Source organism: Lates calcarifer, linkage group LG21 (assembly GCF_001640805.2).
Source record: "Lates calcarifer isolate ASB-BC8 linkage group LG21, TLL_Latcal_v3, whole genome shotgun sequence".
Classification (NCBI taxonomy): Eukaryota; Metazoa; Chordata; class Actinopteri; family Centropomidae; genus Lates; species Lates calcarifer.
In genome coordinates, this window is record NC_066853.1 from 5,259,963 (window position 1) to 5,279,985 (window position 20,023).

Genomic DNA, 20,023 nt, shown 5'->3' on the forward strand with positions numbered 1-20,023 from the left:
TTTAAAGACATGGAAAGAGGAGATAGGGTTAAATGTATTGATATTCACAGTTTCTGGGCAGCAATGCAGCAGAGGCACAGTAGCTTGTTGTTAACATGATTCAGGTCAGGCCAGGGCCACTATGAAAATAAGTGTTGTTTTTTTTCCTGTGTCATGTTTCAATTTAATGTACTTAACACACACTTAACATACTATTTGTTTGCTTTGTGTGCTGCTTGTGGTTAGTTCTGTATTGTGTGCATTGTACTTCCTATGCATATATTTGGAAGAGTACGTTAAACATAGGATTTCTTTTGACAAATCAAATCAAAAATTGTGTATAAATTTAGATTTTTAGAGTGTAAAATATGATCCTCAGTAGGGAGTTGTGGAATGCCAGAGGGGGATATGTGCGTGCAGGCCAACAGCACAAGCAAAGTATGACCAGCAGGGGCATGTCCTCTACAAATATTAATATTCATTTAGTGTGGTGGCTGCAAATGGGATATTAGTTGAAGGAAGAAGGCTGAGACTCTTCACAGCGTGATATTGGTTAAAATCAACATGTAAGTATAGTATACACCTCAAACAGGTGTATACAGCACTTTGTTGAGTTCAACTTAAATTATAGAAGAAGTTCATTTTTGAAATAATAAATGATAAGCTAGTCTGTTTGGTCCATAAATTATCATTTCCCCGGCATTCAGCGACAGCAAAGCAATCAGGCCGATAGGCCTGCAAAGTCAGTTAAGCTCCTCTGCAAGGTAATTAGATTCAGATAATCCAAACAACAAAAGCCATAATCCTGCTCAAATTCACTGCATTCTGTTGAACTGGCAGACCTGTTAACAAACTGCAGCCAGAGAGATTATAGAACTGAAGCTGTTCATTGGATCAGAAGGCACAAGTTAACCCACATTAATGTTATGCCATATGTCATGGTGAGAGCTGGATAAATGCCTCGCTGTACAGAGATACACTCGTGTGTTTGTGTGTGTCCAGACAGAGCTGTCTCCAGTAGAGCCCAGCAGTCTAACAGATGAGGCATAGGGCCAGATGGTTAAACGCACCATGTTTATTAATCAAGTCAATGTACCAATGTCGAAAAAGTTAGAACTCCAATTTTGCATATATGATGATGGTTAACATATAGACCAAATCATTCTTTGTTAACACCTACTGATGTAACTGGTTGCTGAGGTTGTCAGGGGTCTAATGTAATACACGTTTTCATATTAAAGGTTTTCAGATGGTTGATACTAACAGTATGTGATAAATCATATCAATCTTCAGACACTTAGTGACAATGAAGGCTGACAGCCAACTGCTCACTGTGTTAGGACCTTGATGTGATCTGTGGTCAAAACTGACAATAACACATTTTGTGCTGAAAATGACAGTGATTGAGAGTTTTTTGTAACTGCTTGCCTAAATAATGTAATTAATTTAAAAGTGGTCCTACACCAGAGCAATTAATGACAAATGGTACACAAATAAAACTAAATAAATAGTTAATAGCTAGTAGAAGAAAGGATAAACATTTTGAAAAAAATGTTGTGACAGTTTTGTACCACTCCCACTGTTGTAGTATGATTTTGTACAAAGCATGTGTCAATACCATATTCCATAATACCATATATATTCATTTCCTGGCTCCACAAGCCATGCCTTAAGTTACTCAGCTTTGTTTCTCCATGGGTATTCACAGAAGCTAGCTCACCCAAGGGCCCCAGCTAATGAGCCAATGCAGGGAAATTGATTTGGTCTCCACCTTCCTATCTCCATCCCATGCAAGCCAAAGATAAAACAGGGAGAGTCCCTGGGGTCATGGCTCAGTAAAGCCCTCCAAAGTCATTTCCTTTCCTCTGACTGAAGAGAGCCAGATTAATTATAGACCAATTAAAATCAAGGATCAGGTCTAATTAGTGAGCATATTGAATATATGCAGCCCTGCACCATTAGCATGGACCTTAATGGTTGTAAAGATGCACCTGTGCTCTAAAGTAATTCCACGTGTTTTTCCTCAGGCTGCTGTGATTTATCTGTGTTTTGTGACAAATTTTAAAAAGCATTTCAACATGCAAAGCCAGGTTGCCTGAGGTAATGCACTCTAGGCTCTCTGGTAGTAATGTGCCTTGTCACTGACCTCCATTAAAAGCCTTCAAATAAAGTCAAGTCTTTATTATCCCTCAGTGCAACATTTGGGCATCAACATGATCAGTATGGAAAAAAAGGTCCTTAGTTAAAATATTTCAGTGCACAAAATATTATACAAAAGAAATAAGTCATGGTGAAAGCCCTGTCTTTCCAGCACAATGGATTTAGACTGTATTTTCTGGGTTTAGAAGATGAATATATAGTATTAAAAATCCATGAGACTAATTTCATTAGTCCCTTGTAAAAATTATTTAAGGTCATACATACAAATTAACAGAATTAGTCTCATACCTCATCTACATCCCCCATTCTTAAAGTAGTCACATTCTACTTTCACTATTCATCTTTGGTTTCCATATCATTCATTGTGGTGTAGATTACCGTCCACATGGGGGCACAATAGCTTTACTCTTACTTGCTGAGGCGTACAGTGCTGAGCAGTTCATCATATACAGACGAGCAGCTTAGGAAAAGTACAATCTTGTAAATTCAGCTATTCAGTGAGCTAGGCCAGGTTACCCTTGTAACCTCAATGTATTTTACAGTAAATAATTCAGGTCATGGTCCTGCCATGACTTTCTCAGACAAGCCAGATGATGTTGCAGGTGGAGGCAAAAGAGTAATGCTTCTTTTCCCTGTGTGGATCCAAACAAATTTCAGATAGTCACTGGAGCACAGCCATAGTGATACACACACACTCATGCACCAGACTGTTTCATGTACCAACTCCCAAGTTTAACTACAGTATGGGAAATAGGCATGAAAGTGGCCTTTTAACACCACCCACGTGGGACAAACATGTCAGGAACTATAAGTGGAGAGACTCTCTGTATGCTGCTGCATTGTTTTGGATTATTAATCTGAAAGATGCCTGTTTAAAGGAAGGGAATCATATTTCGCTACTTCTGCAAAATTGCATTTGCAAACCTCAGCAAAGCTTTCAACAGCTATATGTGCAGCAAGCAGCAGTAAATATTATATCTTCACACTTAATGAGCCCATAATTTCAATCCAATTTCTACCATGTCCACTCAAGTCATATTCCATCAACTAAGATAACAATATATAAGATGTTGATGGACTATCTGTTGTTTTCTTCACAGTTGTCTGGCTATTACACCACAAAATTAAAATTCAATATTCTGTTGCATTTGGCAACTAATCCTGCACATGGTGAGAAACTGTGTTGTTGGGCATTAACATGTTAAAGGCTGGTCTGTTTATCACACTGTATATTAAATATATGGTGACTTAACAATCATTTTGTGTCACAGTTGTGTATTTTATTGCTATATTCATCCCATGTGTGGGAATAAACAAAGCAATTTGCTTTGTTTTCATTCTAGATTTTACAAATTTTAGAAGAATAAGTTTAGAAAGATGAAACAAATGATGATGCTGATCAAAATCAAACACTGGTCATTGCTCACAATTTTAGGTAGATGAGAACAGTAGATACCACTCTGATATCTTTCTGTTTAATATATGGCTTCAGCAGTTAGCTTAGTCTACCACACAGATTGGACACAGGTGGAAGCAGCTATCCTGGATCTTGCTGACAGAAACAAAATGCACCTACCACCACCTCTAACTTTCACTAATTAACACATTACATCTCATTTAGTTTGCTGTTTTACAAAGAGAGCAAGCCAATGAGCGTATTGCCCAAAATGTTGAACTGTTCCTTTAAGGCCTTGTTTCTCTGTTTAATTAAGCAGCTGTCCTTGAGTTAGGGTCCTACAGTCCCAGACCATTATTTTGTGGCTGCTCGTAGGTAGGTAGGTAGGTAGGTAGGTAGGTAGGTAGACATTATCTGTACAGAATTTCATTTACCACACAGCTGAGCGACCAATGTAAATTATTCACAAGCCAGTACATCAGTAAACCCTACATGCACACATTTCCTTTCCTGTCTGTGCATCTCACACTACCTCAGTCTTCCCTCTAACAATGTCCTGCGACACCTATCATTTAGCTCATGTACTTAAGCCTGGTAATAGCTCCTCTGTAATCAAACACTATTCATCCACCATAAGAGGAATCAGCCTGTTCTGTCCCTGATTATACCTGTAATACTAAATACTAGTTTGTGTCTTACAGTACTTTGCAACACCTCCACACAGCTGCCCCATCAAAACCAAGCATATAATTGTGTCGTCATGCAGTAAGAACAATTTCACTAATCCTTCTCAAATGTATAATTTATAATGTATAATAATAAATGTTTTTTGCCTCTCACTGACAAAGAGAAGCAGAGAGGGTGGAATCAAGTGTCACTTTGTAACAATAACTTCCTCTGTGCTATGACTTTTATCTTCCTCTCCTCTGTAATTATACTCTTGCTATTGCTTCCCTCTCTCATTGCTTTGGACAGAGAGGTTATGTTGAGTACTCTCTGCAGTGATCAAGCCTTTCAATTATAGTGTTGCTGAATTGAGGGATTTGAAAGTGGAGAGAGGTCAAATTCATCACTCAGTTCTATTAAATCTATTAAGATAAATATCCAAAGCTGCAACCAGAAGCTCATATAAATTACACTCTGTCGACTGAACAATACCCATCCTAGAATCCAAAGTGCGTGAGCCAATGTGTTTTTTTTTTTTTTTTAGTTTTGCTCCATTGGAAAACAGAAGCTTCTCATGAAAGCAGAGTGGGTTGGCAATACCCACTAAGACTGATAGGCCAACTTCGATTGGAACTTTGTCTGTTCGTTATTGAGGTCTGGGAGAAAGTGTGAAGTAAGTGAACAGTCAGTTCTTGTAGTCAGTGTGTGTGATAGAGGAGAAAAGGACAGGTATAAAGACTTGAGTGACTAATCATTATGTCCAGATGACTCAAAAAGGCTTGTGAGGTGTTCTGGGTCAGCATTGGTGCATACCAGAAGGAGAGACAGTGGTCCAGAGAGACAAACCACAAACTGCAGCATCATCAGTATGCAAGGGCAACAAAAGCTATCCCATCTGGTCTGAACCAACAGAAGGATTCTGTGGCACTGGTTGCACAAAATTATAATGATAGTTATGGGAGGAATGTGTCATGGGGCTGCAGACTGGTCAGAGTGCTGGTGCTGGTCATGATGTTTTGGTTCATCACTGTAAAATATTCATTAATACAGTTTTAAATATACAGTCTTTCATTATAAACAGCAGGGAGTCATCACTGAGGACCAGTGCACCAATCAACAGACAGTAGGATATCTGTCATTTTTTTTTATTGTGGACCATCAAGAGACACTCAAAAATCCAGATGAGAGAGCTTCTGATTTGATTGAAAGTACAATCATCCTGATGATTATTCTGTTCCTTTCACTTCTAATTAGAGCTTATTTTAAATGAATCAAGCTCTTGCATTGGAGAGCTATACATGCTGTATGTATGGTTAAAGAGGTTAATTTTATTTTCAGAAAAGATTTTACTCATTAGCAAAGACATGATAGCCCATGATAATTAAGTTAAGTTTAGGCAGTGTCAGGTTCTCGAAAAGTATTTAGAATATCATTACCAACACCAAATGGTAGCAGGAAAGAACCACTGGCAAAAAGCGACAGTGTGATCAGACTTTCTATAAAAGTGAGGACAGGACATTTAACAGCAAGGTTAAAATCACTATAAACTGCAGTCCGAAAATATAGTGTGCAGTTGAACCAACACTTCTACATCTAACAGTCTAAACAAACAGATCATTAAAAGCTTAACACAGGTAGCATCTATTGCAGGGTCATTGGATTGAAGTTTGTCCCTCTTATTCTTCTCCCTAGGAATGAGTGGAACATACTGCAGTTTATTTCAGTGTTGGTGATCACGCAGTAGAAATGCAAAGAGAAGAACTATCTGCTAATAGTTTACCTGCAGTCTAAGCAGGTTGAGACTCACTCTCCTAAAGTACTAGTCACTATTTGACCAGATGTTTTACCTCAAAATATGCCAGCAAGTTATTAATTATTAATTATAATAACAATTAATAATACATGTAATCTCCCTCCACAACCTATTTGTTGCTATAGATATCTGTGTTTTTAGCAGTTGTCATTTTGCTTTTTATTTGCTTATTATCAGTCAGCATGTTTCAAAATATGCATAAAATGCAAATGATTAATTATTATTTAATCATTTTGACATTTTGATTTATTAGAATAGCAGATAACTGAAGATAGATGGTGCTAAGGACCTGAAGTTGCAAAGTGCTGTATTATTCTAATTAAGCAGATGCAGTTAGAAGCCTCTCTCACACAAAGGGGTTGGGTCAAACTGATATTTTGTTTCATTTTCAGATTAGCATGATACAGTGACACGTCTTTCCTTTGAAACTAGACAGATGAAGGCTACTTTAGGGTGTCATGCTGTAAAAATGATTGAAAGAGGGAGCAGGGTAGGTACACAGTGGCTACCAGGAGATGATACTGTTAACTTGTGAACCTATATGAGAAGACCTGTCAGTCTGACCTCACAACCAGCTTGCTGTTGCACAGTTTAACCTTGTTAAACACTGCTACAGAAACTTAACTTGTCACTATTTGTATGTTTAGGTTTGAAAGAATGAGGCATATGTAGAATTTAAAATGATTCAATCCGAGATGCTCCACACAGCATTCCCACAAATCTCTATGGACTAATTTGCTCTGTGCACTCTGCAGTCGGAGGCAGCAGTAAAACAGTTACAGCTGTTAAGTGCAACCAATGAAATGCATGTAATATGTAATTATTATTAGTACTTCAGGCTGTTAGGTTCAGAGATTTTAAGTTTACAGTGTTGTCATATTTGTATGGTAACTGCACTTTAACATGTTTTGAAAATGCTCTGATTCCTTATTAGTTTTGCAGAAGCCATAAAGTGTTACTGTTGACAGGATAATCATGTAATCATGCTCAAAGCATTCAAGTGGAGAAGTACATTATCCACACCTCTGTAATACTTGTAATGTTAAAGGCCACATTGTTAACTTTGGATTAAAATAGTCCAATTAATTTTAATGGAGTCTGAAATACAGCACAACACACAGGACTGCAGAATTTAACAATTCACATTTTCATTAAGTAACAGGACACATTGTTCCCTGATCTTGTGTCTTATTAGCTGTGTGTGGGAAAATCTGCCCTCAGCTCGCTTTAATAACATGAATTTAGCTATCAAACAAGACAACAGAAAAACATCTTTTTTGGTTCTTTCAGAAAAATGCCATAGCAACTGAGTTATTAATGCCCTGCATGCCCTGTGGGTTATGTACATTGGTTGCGCAGCTAATGGCCAGTCTGATGTACTGTCAGATTTATTGGCTTGGTTTAAAAATCCTCTCTGACCAATACTATCACATCTATTGGAAATCTGGTGGATGCATTGTATGCTGTTGTTTCACCAGCAAAAAGAGCTGGCGAGAGCATTTTTAGTGCAATACATAATTCATCACTCAATTTCAACCAGTGAGATATGGATCGATTTTTTGTTTTTTAGTCAAACATATCTATGGCTTCTACTTTTTAGTCTTTTCCTCAGGAGTTCTATGTTCCGTGGTCTTCAGGATACTGCAAAAGCATCTGAAATGTGATGTGTGGGTTCTGGTCTGTATTGGTCTCTAGCTACTTGTTGGCAATAAGAGTGCAGGCAGGTGACTTCCATGTCTGTGCAGACTTTTTAAATCACAAGCTTATCCACAGATTAGAGCTGCCACGCTTTACTTTTTAATCACAATGAATTCCTTGTGCTTTTTTAATTCTTGGAAGAATTTCAAGGCTTGTTTGACTACAGCTTCATCAGGCTGGCTTACATACATTCTCATAACTGTACTTGCTTACCTTAGTGTTTTTATTTCTTTAGTATTTTTAGCTACATATAGTTTCTTATTATAATGGTTTTCTTTATCTTCATAACCATCACTGTGTAGTGTGAGATCAACTGGACAAGGGCAGATATTTGTGTGTTCATGTTCAGATTGTGTATGCAAGTATATGTATAAATTTGGTATTTTTGTACATGTATGTGTGTGTACATGCACACAGGCATGTGTTTCTTTGTAGATTACACGTATGCCCTTCACAGAGAGAACATTTCCTTCATTACACTCACAACATCACACAGGTAGTGAAATATTAATGTCTTTAGGTGAACGGTAATGTGCTGTTTGACACATCTGACTTGTCCTCATCTACTGACTCAAACTCTGTAATCACGTGTCAGTAAAAAGGGCAAGATTCCACCTGTGACACATCTCAAGACATAATTCAAATGTAGCTATTTATGTGCTGAAGTATGATCCGATATTTTCAGTCAGATTTTCAAACTGATTGCCATAACAATGTGTCACTGCATGTGGACTTGTCTGACAATCCATCAGAGTGTTTGTACTTAGGAAGACAACTAATTCACCTGGCATCCTCACTGACATCTTACATGTCTCCACCCAGCATGGTTGAATCAACAGAGCTATCTTCTTCTTGGCATCTAACACTGTGACTTTACTTTACACATGAAATCACCTATTTCCTGAATGGCTTCTTTCTTTTTCCTCAAAAAAAAAAGCATATCTTAAAAATAAACTCCTCAGAGATTGGTCTCCAAGCCTGCTGTTGTAACTACCTGTCATTATGGTAGCCCCTGGACCTTTCTCTAGCACCTGCTAATGGCTTCAGTCACTCCAGCACTATTTATATCTTTTAGACAGCTCTGTCTCTCCTTACCTCCTTCCCTCCTGCTGTTATCCCCTTAAAGCATGGAGATTTCTCTGCGTGGTGGGGAGAGAGACTGGGAGGTGGCGTGGGAGAGCGGCTGTTGTAGTTTTAGGGGAGATTCTCATAATAGCGCCTAGCTGTCCTCTTTCTTCTGTTGTGCATTACGGCTGAAGGCTCAAAATAGAACATCTCTCGAGAGCATCCAATAGCGCCTGTGGTATCTTTATGCACACAGGCACACAAACATACAATGTAGCCCTTTTTTTATATGATCGTGTGGAAATAGGATTTGCAAGTGAGGTTTTACTGTACAATGACTCATTCTGAAAGATTCATTTTATTCATTACATCAGTTTTTACATCACAGCCGAGGCTCCCTCCATTCTCTCTGAATCCCTCTACACACATTCTTTCTGGTTGAACGTGAGAGTAATTTTATTTGTCATACACAAAGCAAGCGTTGACTGTCATCCAGTTTTTTGACATGGAAATAGGAAGCAAATATTTGTCATAGCCAAATGTGCTTACATTTTCTGACCCTCATACTGTGGTATGTTTAAGAACACGTCAGTAATGTAACACAGATGCACATGTTCCACTGTAAGACCAATAACAACAGTGAAATACTCTTTGAAGAAGCTGACAGGAGTTTTTTGTGTATGTGTGTGTTTGTCTTTGTCATTTGCATATGTTTGTGTGTACAGTACAGTGTGTGTGTGTGTCTGTGGGTGACTGAGCCACAGTGGATATGAATGCATGCTAGAGTGAGTGAGCGAGCGAGCGAGCGAGCGAGTGTGGAGCAGGATCAGGAAGGCGAGAGAAAGAGAGCAGAGAAGGAGACAGAAGAATCACAGAGAGAGAGAAAGAGAGAGAGAGAGAGAGGGCTTTGTGCAGTGGCAGATAGTGCAGGAGCAAGTCGCGATTCCCCAGGAAAAAGGGAGGTGCGTCCTTCCATCTTCACATGAGGGATTTAAACTGGCTTCAGATTGGCTCCAGTCGGACGGAGGATTCCCCCGCTCGTGGAGTACGGCTCCCTCCTCTAATGTAACACGGGACTTTGTTGTGAAGCGAGAGAGGCGCACAGGAAGGAGGGAGAGGGACACTTGCTCCTACTTCCTTTGTACCCAGCCTGCTTGACAGATGGCACTGGCAGAATGATCTTTGACTCTCACCCAGCGACCAGTCTTTGCTACACTCACTGAGGTAACATATGTTAGCTCCTTTCCACAGCTTTTAGCAAAAAAAAAAAAAAAAGCTGCGTGCTCATACTTGCTTTCTGCTGCTATGTGTTCCTTGAATGTTCTTGAATGAATGTGCAAAATGAATATGACAGTTCAGTGTGCATGCAAGTGTGTCTGAAATTTTAGTTCACAGGCAGTGCCAAGAGGTATGGGAGGACAGGAAATACTGTAGCTCAGTCACCACCTCATCAGCACCTTATCAGAGTGGACTGAACATGGCTTAGTTGGTGGAAGTGTTTATCAGTGTGTTCTTTTTGTGATAGAGGTGTACTATGACTGACCTTCATATGCTATATGCCAGGGTAACCTGAGGTCTACAGTGAAGGATAGTCATGGTAAGCTGAAGGGCAGTGCCCTGCTGCCAGCACTTTTTGTCCTGAGTCTGCACCCACCTGCACTTTTTTTTTAAATCATCCATCCTCCGTAAATAAAACCGATGTTGCTGTTCTCTGAGCCTCGACTAGCTGTAGCAGACTTGCAAATCATGGTGGCACAAGTTGCAACAGAAGCAGGTGCTGTTAGAAATAACAGGCAGAGTCTCTTGAGTGTTGCAGGTTTAACATTTGTGGTGTGAAGCTTGGATAGTGTGGGATTAGAGTGGTTCTGATAGCAGAAAATGTATCATTTCTTTATTGCAAAGAAATGTCTGTTCTAGACCCTGACAATAGTAATAATATATGACAAGTTCATTGTACTACATAAGTAATACATAAATAGATAAATGATAAATAAATATTACATTCCTCAGAGCAATTGTTATTGTATAATTTAGAAATAATTAAAACTAACTTATAATAATAACTTAAAATATCTAGACTTCAGAAAGTACACATAACCAGAGAAACTGGGATTTTGTTCTACTTTTGTACTCTTTCTAGCACAAAAGTAGAACCAGGATTAACATCAGATGACTTGTTGGCCACTCGCCAGCCTTTCTTTTAAAATTTTCTCAACACAATACGCTAGCTTCTCTCAAGCAGCCAACACTGTTGGAAATGTATTGTTTAATTTCCTTGGGAAAATAGATGACACATCTCTGTAATATAGTGAAAACCAGAGATTTTTGAATGTAGGGAAGTCGGCATTAGGAACAATAGCTGACTACCCGTGCTAGGTCTCTGCAATTATTCACTCACCTTCACTCTCAACAGCCCTCTCTGTCACACACACACACACACACACACACACACACACACACAGAGTCTGTCTCTGGTCTCAGTGTGAGGTTGATGTTCAAAAGAATCCTCACAGCAGAACATTGATTGTACCTAAGGGAAATAAGACAACAATGTGACACTACAAAATGAATAGCCAAGGCTTTTAACAGCACAATCTTTTTTATTGAAATATGGCCACCCATATTTGAGCATTACTTGCTTAATAAATCCATAAGAATTTATATGAACAGAAATAGTACATTAAGATGACAGCACAGTGAGAAAAGTTCACAGGTTCCCTCCCCATTAGCATTTGTGTCCATCAACAACAGTGCATCTTGTCACTGTGCCCTTACTGTCCCTACTTACACGCCCACTGCAATATGTAGAGCATCAACTAGATGTTTAGAATGGAAATGCAAATTCCAAATGGGATTTATAAATGCAATGCAAGAATTCCAAACATCATCAGTGTGAATCATATTAGCTTGAATGCCACATGACAGCATTACACAGCTATAAAAATGGACCCTGTCCCTTTGATATGTGCATTTTCAAAGCATGTGATTTGGCAGAAGTGAAATCCAAGACAACAAAGGCTCAAAAGTATGTGAAATATCATGGTTTTAAAATTCATGAAAACATACCGTATGTGAAAAACACACAACAAATGGCATCAACAAAGAAGAACATCTGTCTTAAATTGAATTCAAGCAACAGGCACATGATGGTCATATCTGTGCAGAATAAACAGGTTGACAAATCCTGCGACTGGGGATTTTAAATATCGTACTACAAAGTTAGAATCCCCTTCATGAAGAGTTTATTTTATCTACCCTTTGTGTGTGTTCATTTGTCATATTTTGAATAAGGTTTTATACAAATTCAACACATTTCTGATTTGAATTCTAATGCATCATTTCCATTCCAGACTGACTTTGAATATCTAACAAAAGCTTGTGTCAAGTAATACATAGTAAGGACAAAAACTGATTTGCAAGAACACAAATAGTCTGGTTATAATCCTGTTTTTCACCGATCACAGACCAGAATATTATAAAGCCATCTCAGTCATACAGGCCTGAGACCCTCAGCATGCATGTGTACAAGAAATACTGTACTTTAAGCTCATTAAATATTAAGCAGATATGGCAGCATCTGTAGTTAATGCTAACAGTTTAACTTAAACTTTGCATAACCATCTGTCAAGACAGGTTAGTATTTAGATATTTTATCATAATTTTGTATATGATTTCCAGACAGGGTTTTGTTATGAGCACATTATGTTGTGTAATAGTGGATCAACAAAATCTTTAGTTTTGACAACATTTAGCTTCATTGTGATGGCGCGTCTGCAGGTGCATAGTTCAAAGTGTGGTATTTCGTCCTTGTCAGTTTAATGTGTTTATTTTTAGCATTCATTGACCCTGCTCAGAATGAAGATTGATGTTGGATTCCCTCCCACTGCATTCCCAGGGTCACTCTCTCTGGTGCCCATGCTGAAACTCACACCATTAGCTATAGATTAAGGATGCTCTGGCGTCCTCCTGTCCCCTAGACAAAGTGACAAAGCAGGTGATTTGTGGCCCTTGCAGTGCTGTAGTTTAACCAGTTCCAGCCTAATTGACAGATTGGCTTCATGTGGCTCTGAGATAACTGAATGAGGTCAGAGGTTTGAAGTCGTACTTTACAATCAGAATTTGACCTTTTGTTCAGGATGGAGTATTATTTGTCACACAGACTAGGGGCTCTGCTGAACCCATCAGAAACAACCTTGATGTAGTGAAATATTAGCTTTGGATTTTCTTGTTTGATGAAGTAAAAGCGTGTTTCCATGTATTTAGAGACTAACAAGTACTGACATATTTTCTATAGTATTTTTTTATTTAATTATTTCTCTATTTTAGATTTCTTGTAAATTGAATCTTCCACTCAGCCTTTCCAAAGCAAAATTTGATAAACAACACTAAACAGGAGGAAAATTGATTTAACTCTCCAAGTTAATTATTCATTCAATAATTTCAGTGTGTAAGTCTTAACCTAAAGGATAAGACAGAAAACGCATTGGTCGTGTCTTTATGTGTTGCACGCTGTGTTGAACCCTGCTCTGTTCTATTATATAGTATATTAAGTCCTGGTTTGACTCTGAGATTCTCTTGTATTTCATCTCATAGAGCTATGATGCTGAGCTGAGATACTCACATTTTTATTCTTGCCACTAAATTATCTCTTTTGGCCCTCTCTACTCACCCTCTGGCTGTGAGCGGCTACATTATCATTATCTTGGCACCATCTGCCATCTGGAAGGCATATGTTGTCTTCTTTTTGTGTGATACTTTCCCATGCGAGGGTTCCTGTAACGTTTAAATACATATTTCCATGGGGTCAGACTGTGGTTACAATCTATAGGTGTTTTGCACTAAAGCCTTTTCCCTCACAGCGGGTGCTATTGTATAAATTTAATAAAATAAAAGTGGCCTGTGTTGAAACTGTATCCCCATGTAATCCCTGTACTAATAAACACTCTTTATTAGCATTCCCTGACTAATCGCCTGCTCACTTGCTAATAAAAATCAAAAGCTCAGAGGGTTAGCATAGTTGGCATGTTTGACTGGTATTAACAGGTGTTACCATAAGCCAGATTGACTTCGGTTGTGGGGAGACATGCTGAGTTTTATATAGTCCACTCCGCTCCTTCCTCACAATAGACCCAATAGATAACAATTTACTGACTCACTTAATGCTGATTTGTGTATGATTAATGTGTTTATTTTCATACATGGCAAGTTGATAGTGTTCATGTCAGCATGAAATAATGTTAAATGACTCAGTTCTCATTGTTTATGCTATGCTTCACTATTTCATGGATAAAAGTTAGTATTAATTGATATTGTACAACTCAAGTACATTTGAGCACATATAAGTAAGAGGTTATTATTCTGTGGTGGCATTAAAAGCAACAAAGGCTTGTAGTTGTTTATTTTCTAATACAGATGCTTTGTCTTTTTGTGGCAGTAGTCTCTCCTTTGGCGGTGTAGTGAAGTTGAATGAGTATCATGGAAAGCAGCCCAAGGATGTTGTGGCTTTCAGATTAATCTCCAGAGATAGTGAGTGGAGATGGAAAATATCATAACACTTCCATCTAAAAGAGGGAATTATATTTCCCATCAGATCAGTTGTGATTGCTGAATCTGTACCCTAATTTTAAGTACATTTTGTATCTTACATTATAAATGCTCTTTTTTGCTTTATAATCCATTTGCATAAACTAAAAAATTAATATAAATGACAAATTCAGCTCTCCTTGGCCAGTGGATGTTCTATAAACATATTTTGCCAAAAACCAAATACTTTGTCCAACCAGAAAATGGCTCATATCCAATGTCTAGGAAATTGTATTTGGTCTGTGTGTTTATTCCTTCCAGCATTACAGTTGAGTTGATTTGTTTTTCCTCTGTGTTCCCAATAATATTAAACATATTACTTCAGTTCTGGTATTCTGTACTCTTGAGTTTTTCATGTTGTTGAACATCCGATGATCATTTAGTTAATTCAAGGATGCATGCTTACTTTACCTCTGGGAAATTTACAAGTAACTAGCAGGCAAAGCTAACTTCCTACATGTCACGCTAGAGAGAAGATGAGACAAAAACAAAAACCAGGAGGAGGGCAGAGCACAGCACAATAATTAGCAGCTGTCATCATGATGCTTGTATGGCAGAGGAAAGTTTTTATATTTTTGCTTACTGCAAGCAGCAGTTATCGAAGAGCTGTCCTGGAGCCCATTTAACAACAGTAATTTGTAAGCATTGTGTACATTCAGATTACAAATCAGAGTTAATGTCTTTCTGTCTGTCTCTTGGACTTTACCATAATACAAAATTAAACCCTTTTCTACTTTGCAGATAACCTTTTGCCACTTGGCATCTAATGCCGGTAGTTAACCCACACAATGGGACAGAGGAGTGGTGCTGTGCAGCCCATAAACACAGCATGTCAGTGGCCGAGCAGACATGTGGCATGCTGAAGGCTAGATTTAGATGTCCGGACAGATTTGGAGGATCTTTCCTGTACAGCCTCTGCAGAAAGTAGAATCAGCATAATTAATGGCAGGTTTGGTGTTACACAACATGTGTTCAAAGAAGCAAATTTCAGTGCCAGATGATAAGAATAGTAATGCTGACTGGAGAGGTAGTTAGAAGAGGAAGAGGAGGAGGGAGATGAGGTCCAGAGGCAGGATAGAAAAAAGGCTTTAGACACTGTCTAACAACCGTTAATTAGTAGATAAATTAAATGTCTTTATACAGACATTCATGGTCATCTGAGAGCAAATTCTAATAACTCTGGTGATCCCTGACTTTTCCCCAGGTGCCACCATGAGCTTCACATTTGTGGTTGTGAATTAAATAAGAACTGACTGAAATAAACTGCCAGCTAGATGAATTACCCCATGACAACATTAGCATTTTATTTACAAAGAAATTAAACAAAGCAAAAAAGAGTAATTGGGTGAAAAACAATCATAATCACAGAATCCCTGTAATCAATCACAGGGAACCTACAATATGACAAAAAAAATTGCTATCAATCATAAATCATTCAAAGATAAATGAGTAGAAAGGTAGTTTGCAGACTTGATGCACCTGTCTGCAATGTATTATCTCTGCAAACACAACACACAGACACAGCTTTTTCTTTTAAGTATTTTCTTCCCACAGAGAGTTGCCCCCTTCCCTTCTCTGTCGCACATTTGGACAGACGTCCAAGGACAATGTCTTGACATCGTTTTATGACAGGCTTACCTTAAATGCTTTTGCTGCCACTGGGGAGTCACTAAAATCATCATCAACACTTTAGATGTGATAAGTGGAATATAATGAGACAAAAGGACAAAGTTGCCCACTATACATCTGAGGTGTTGTGAGCATCAGCTGCACCAGGAGCTGTCTTTCGACCTTAGTATCTGCAGCTCTCACCTTCTCAGCTTCAGCACTGGTAACAAATCCCTAAGGAACACACTGCTCGCTTTATCCTGTGTTGACCACTCCGTCTCCTTTCTCCTGCAAGACAGTATGGCCTTATTGTCATGAGACAGCTGAAGCAGGCCAGAGGCTGTCAAACATATCACAAATATAATGAAATGGGCCCCAGAATGGCATTGTTAGCTACATGGATCGATGACATTCTTCATTAAATACATCAACTTTGGTACACTTGGCTGCTGAGCAAACCTGAATGTGTCCAGAACTCCTACGTCTTATATCTCAGCTACAACAGAAATGTTACAAAAGATTTGTCTCTGTTCATTTTACTCAATTTTTAATGAGGCCCAGTGCTTCCCCCAAGTCCTTTTTGCACTTTCTAGCTCCTTGATTCATGTTGCACTTCTGACTCTGTGCAGTGTTCAATTTGTGTGAACTTTTAAACAAACACTGCATGTAACTGGATAGTGAAATGTGAATTAAATAATAATAATATAATAATAAATCAAATGTAAAATAGACAAAAGTGCAAATAAAGATATTCCATATTCTGTAATACTGAAAGTTATGGGCCTTTCTGTATTACAGAATGTGTGATGATCTTGTAGCTGTCTGCATTCATTTTGGTTTGTTATGGTTCTGAATGCCTGCTGGACAGGTTTCCATATGTTCAAAATTAGTTAAGAAACCCTATGTGTTACCCTTTTAGATCAAAGCAAAGTGGTCAATTCATCTTTCTGTCTTGAGGGGCATTTATTATGCTGACTGATTTGTATGGACAAATTAAGTTCATGCAGCACTCTGTTTTTTAAGTTCCAAAGTAGGAGAAGCCTTTTATGTGGAAACTGCCCGACTAATTGAGTGGATGGATTTCCCAGTTTTACTCTCACTGAAAAGCAAGAGAAATGATTCTTTCTTCTGATTCTGGGAGACGGACTCTCTTTGTAATTTGAAAGAACTGTGACATCTTTAAAAAAACGACTTCACACAATCACGTTTGTCACAGAGACTGAAACTGAGCCGTACAGTATATACTGGAGCTGTGTGCATTTAGTGTTTTCTTACTGCATGGTGGAATGGGTGGAGGCGTGATGTGTTTCCATATTAATTTCAAAGGTTTTCTACAGTGATGGAATATTGTACTTTTTCCATAGTGCTGTGATTCTGGTTTGAGAAGTCTCTTTTTATTATGAGCCTTGGCTCTCCAGGTAGGAGCAAACAAAAGGCCATTTACAGCCATTATGGATGAGTGTTTTGTATTTAAAACAGATTTTTTAGTGTCGCTTTAAAACTGTAAAAGGTGTCCACTTTTATTGCACCTGTGATTCTTATTGAGCAGTCACTGTCAAAACCTGATTCTTTCCTTCACTCTGGCTGTTAAACTACAATACAGCAGGGTTAACACAGGACCATGATGGCAGATTTATTTGGACAAAGACCATGTCAATGGTGCTGATATTAAGTAGAGCTGAAAAATGTCTTTGTATTGTCAAATAATTTTCATCTGGACGCTGTACTGACACCAGCTCCACTCCATCTGTCGAGCTGTCATTGATCATCACAGTCTGTGATCGTATCTGTTCTTCTAAATTGTAACAGCATTTAGTCTGGCAGGACACATTTTCAACATTATTGCAATTACATACTCAAAAGATTACAGAAGGTATCAGGGGACCACAGAGGATAATTGTGACAAAATTAATGTAATACTATCAGTGGGTTCTGGCTTTAGATGATACACCAAAGGATTTATATATAAGACATGAAGGGGAGATCTGCTAAAGTGAAATTACATGAATTCCCAGTTTCCTCGACCATGGGACTGTGGTACTGACTGATATTTTAATGTTAATGTTTTTCTATGCCCAATGTATCTATCTGTACAGTGCTGTTATGGAATAGTAATGCAAAGTCTGCAAAGTATTGACATCCTATGAGTTTTTGGCTCATTAATCAATATCTCATTGTTGCCTCTATGTGGTAAGAGTAGCCTGGGAGGTTGTTTAATTTAACATGTTAGGGTTGTATCGTGCAACAACAGGACTGCATATTGATCCTGGGAAAATTGAGCAAAATTGAAGATATCCATTACTGTTAAACAGTAAACCTTTCTCCATTAACTCCTAATGAGCAGTTGATGCTGTGGTCCTCAGAGAGAGGCTGAGTACAGTGCAGTATATTCAACACTTTCTTCAGCTACAGCTGGAAAGGTGCCTGTGTTTTTCAGTACTAATTACCCACTTGTTGCGGTTTCCAGATGGCTATTCACTTCTGACAGTTGCAGCTTAATCACATGTCACTGCTTTTTCTTTACACTGAAAAGTCAAGATTTTTTTTGAAAAAATAACAGCCTCATGAAAAATGTCAAACCTCAATCTGAAATAGCAAGTTAACTTTACATTCTTGTTTTCTCCATACATGTGGTACAGTGTGCAAAAGATCCAGGCTGCAGAGAGAGGGCTATATAAGGATATGGATAATTACATACTTTTTAATGAGAGGTAAAGAAAGAGAAATTGTGCCTGATTATGCAACAGGCTGGCAATTTTCTTGCACTATTCACAACTTCTATTTGAGTTGCTCTGACACCAGGCTTTCATTTTAGGTAATCAAAGCAGGTAATCATAGACGGTTTGAGGTCTTTAAATTTGGAAGCAGCAGCTGCAAGAACGTGTGTCACCGTGAGATCCATTTAACAGTTCAGGAGCTTTTGATTGTATCCCGTAGTCTTCATCAGCAGATGGAGTTTGCTCAGCTGTATGTCGATTGCCAACTTTTCATGTCATCGGAGCACTGGAAGGCCTTTTTGTTGATGGTGGCATGAAAGATGAGGTTTAAAGGTTCAGCTTGTTGGCCAACATAGACAATTAGTCCATAAAGAGCTCAGAAAAGACATTAACCCAAGGAAGAGGAGGATCATAGGTCACAGTCCAAAGCCAAAAGCTACAGAGTAGCTGCTAAACTAATAGTTTAAAAAGATTGTTTTCTTAACCACACAGTAGATATCATGTTCAACCTATTGTATGTGTCATTCTCATTATTAGTATCATAACCTATAAGTTATAGCAAGATCTATCATCACCTGTCGCCTTTATGGCCTACTGGTTTCAAGATTCTGTAAATTAATAGACAATATAGAGAGACACTGTATATGCAAACTAACAAAACATAATTTTCACAATGTGCTATAAATGAGCATCATTAAGATTTCCCCAATATTTTTTCAGCCATTTACAGTCAGTGTAATCAGTCACTGTCATTTATTGTAAAATGACACACTCTGAGCAACTCTGGCCTGTCAGTCTCTAACTTCATGTCTTCCATCATTTCAAGAGGGGAAAGCTCTGGAGGCTATAGGCATATTTGAAAAATTCGAGGCTCATTATCTGCACCAAAGTAGCACCCCTGGGCACCACACCGTACTGACACTGAGTCAGGCTCTGGTCCCCAACAATTAGAAATCTGTTTTTCTGAAACCAGAAATAGCCTTGGCTTCTGTCTGCCAGTTGACTTTAATTATCCAGTCACTCTTTATAGTCCTCCATCTCAGACTATCAGGTTTCTATTCAGTCAGTGGCCTTTTCTTGTTTATTCTCAATCTATAATCATTAAGCTTGATAGATTTCTTTGACTGAATGTGTCCAACCATTCAAAGCAACTGAAGTAATAATCAAAGGTGTTTTTTTTGTTTGTTTGTTTTAATTCATTTATGCGCAATGATATTCAGATCAGAATCTACATATAACAACATATTCCTGAACTAGAATGTCTTAGTAACTGTAAGACTTTGTGCATCAAGTGCAAAATGCACATAGACACATCTACACTGACATATTGAGCAGTAT

General features: G+C 38.3%; 1 protein-coding gene across 5 annotated transcripts in view; it reads left to right on the forward strand.

Annotated features, from left to right (window-relative positions):
• The window catches only part of gramd1bb (GRAM domain containing 1Bb), a 153,710-nt gene that overhangs the window by 51,592 nt on the left and 82,095 nt on the right, over nt 1-20,023 (forward strand). The window contains exon 1 of one of the 5 annotated variants that reach the window (XM_051065537.1): nt 9,606-10,001. The exons of the other annotated variants lie outside the window; for them this stretch is intronic. The gene's annotated coding sequence lies outside the window, so the exon portion shown is untranslated. Of the gene's footprint in view, nt 1-9,605; nt 10,002-20,023 lie in introns of those variants that run through there. 5 annotated transcript variants of the gene reach the window in all.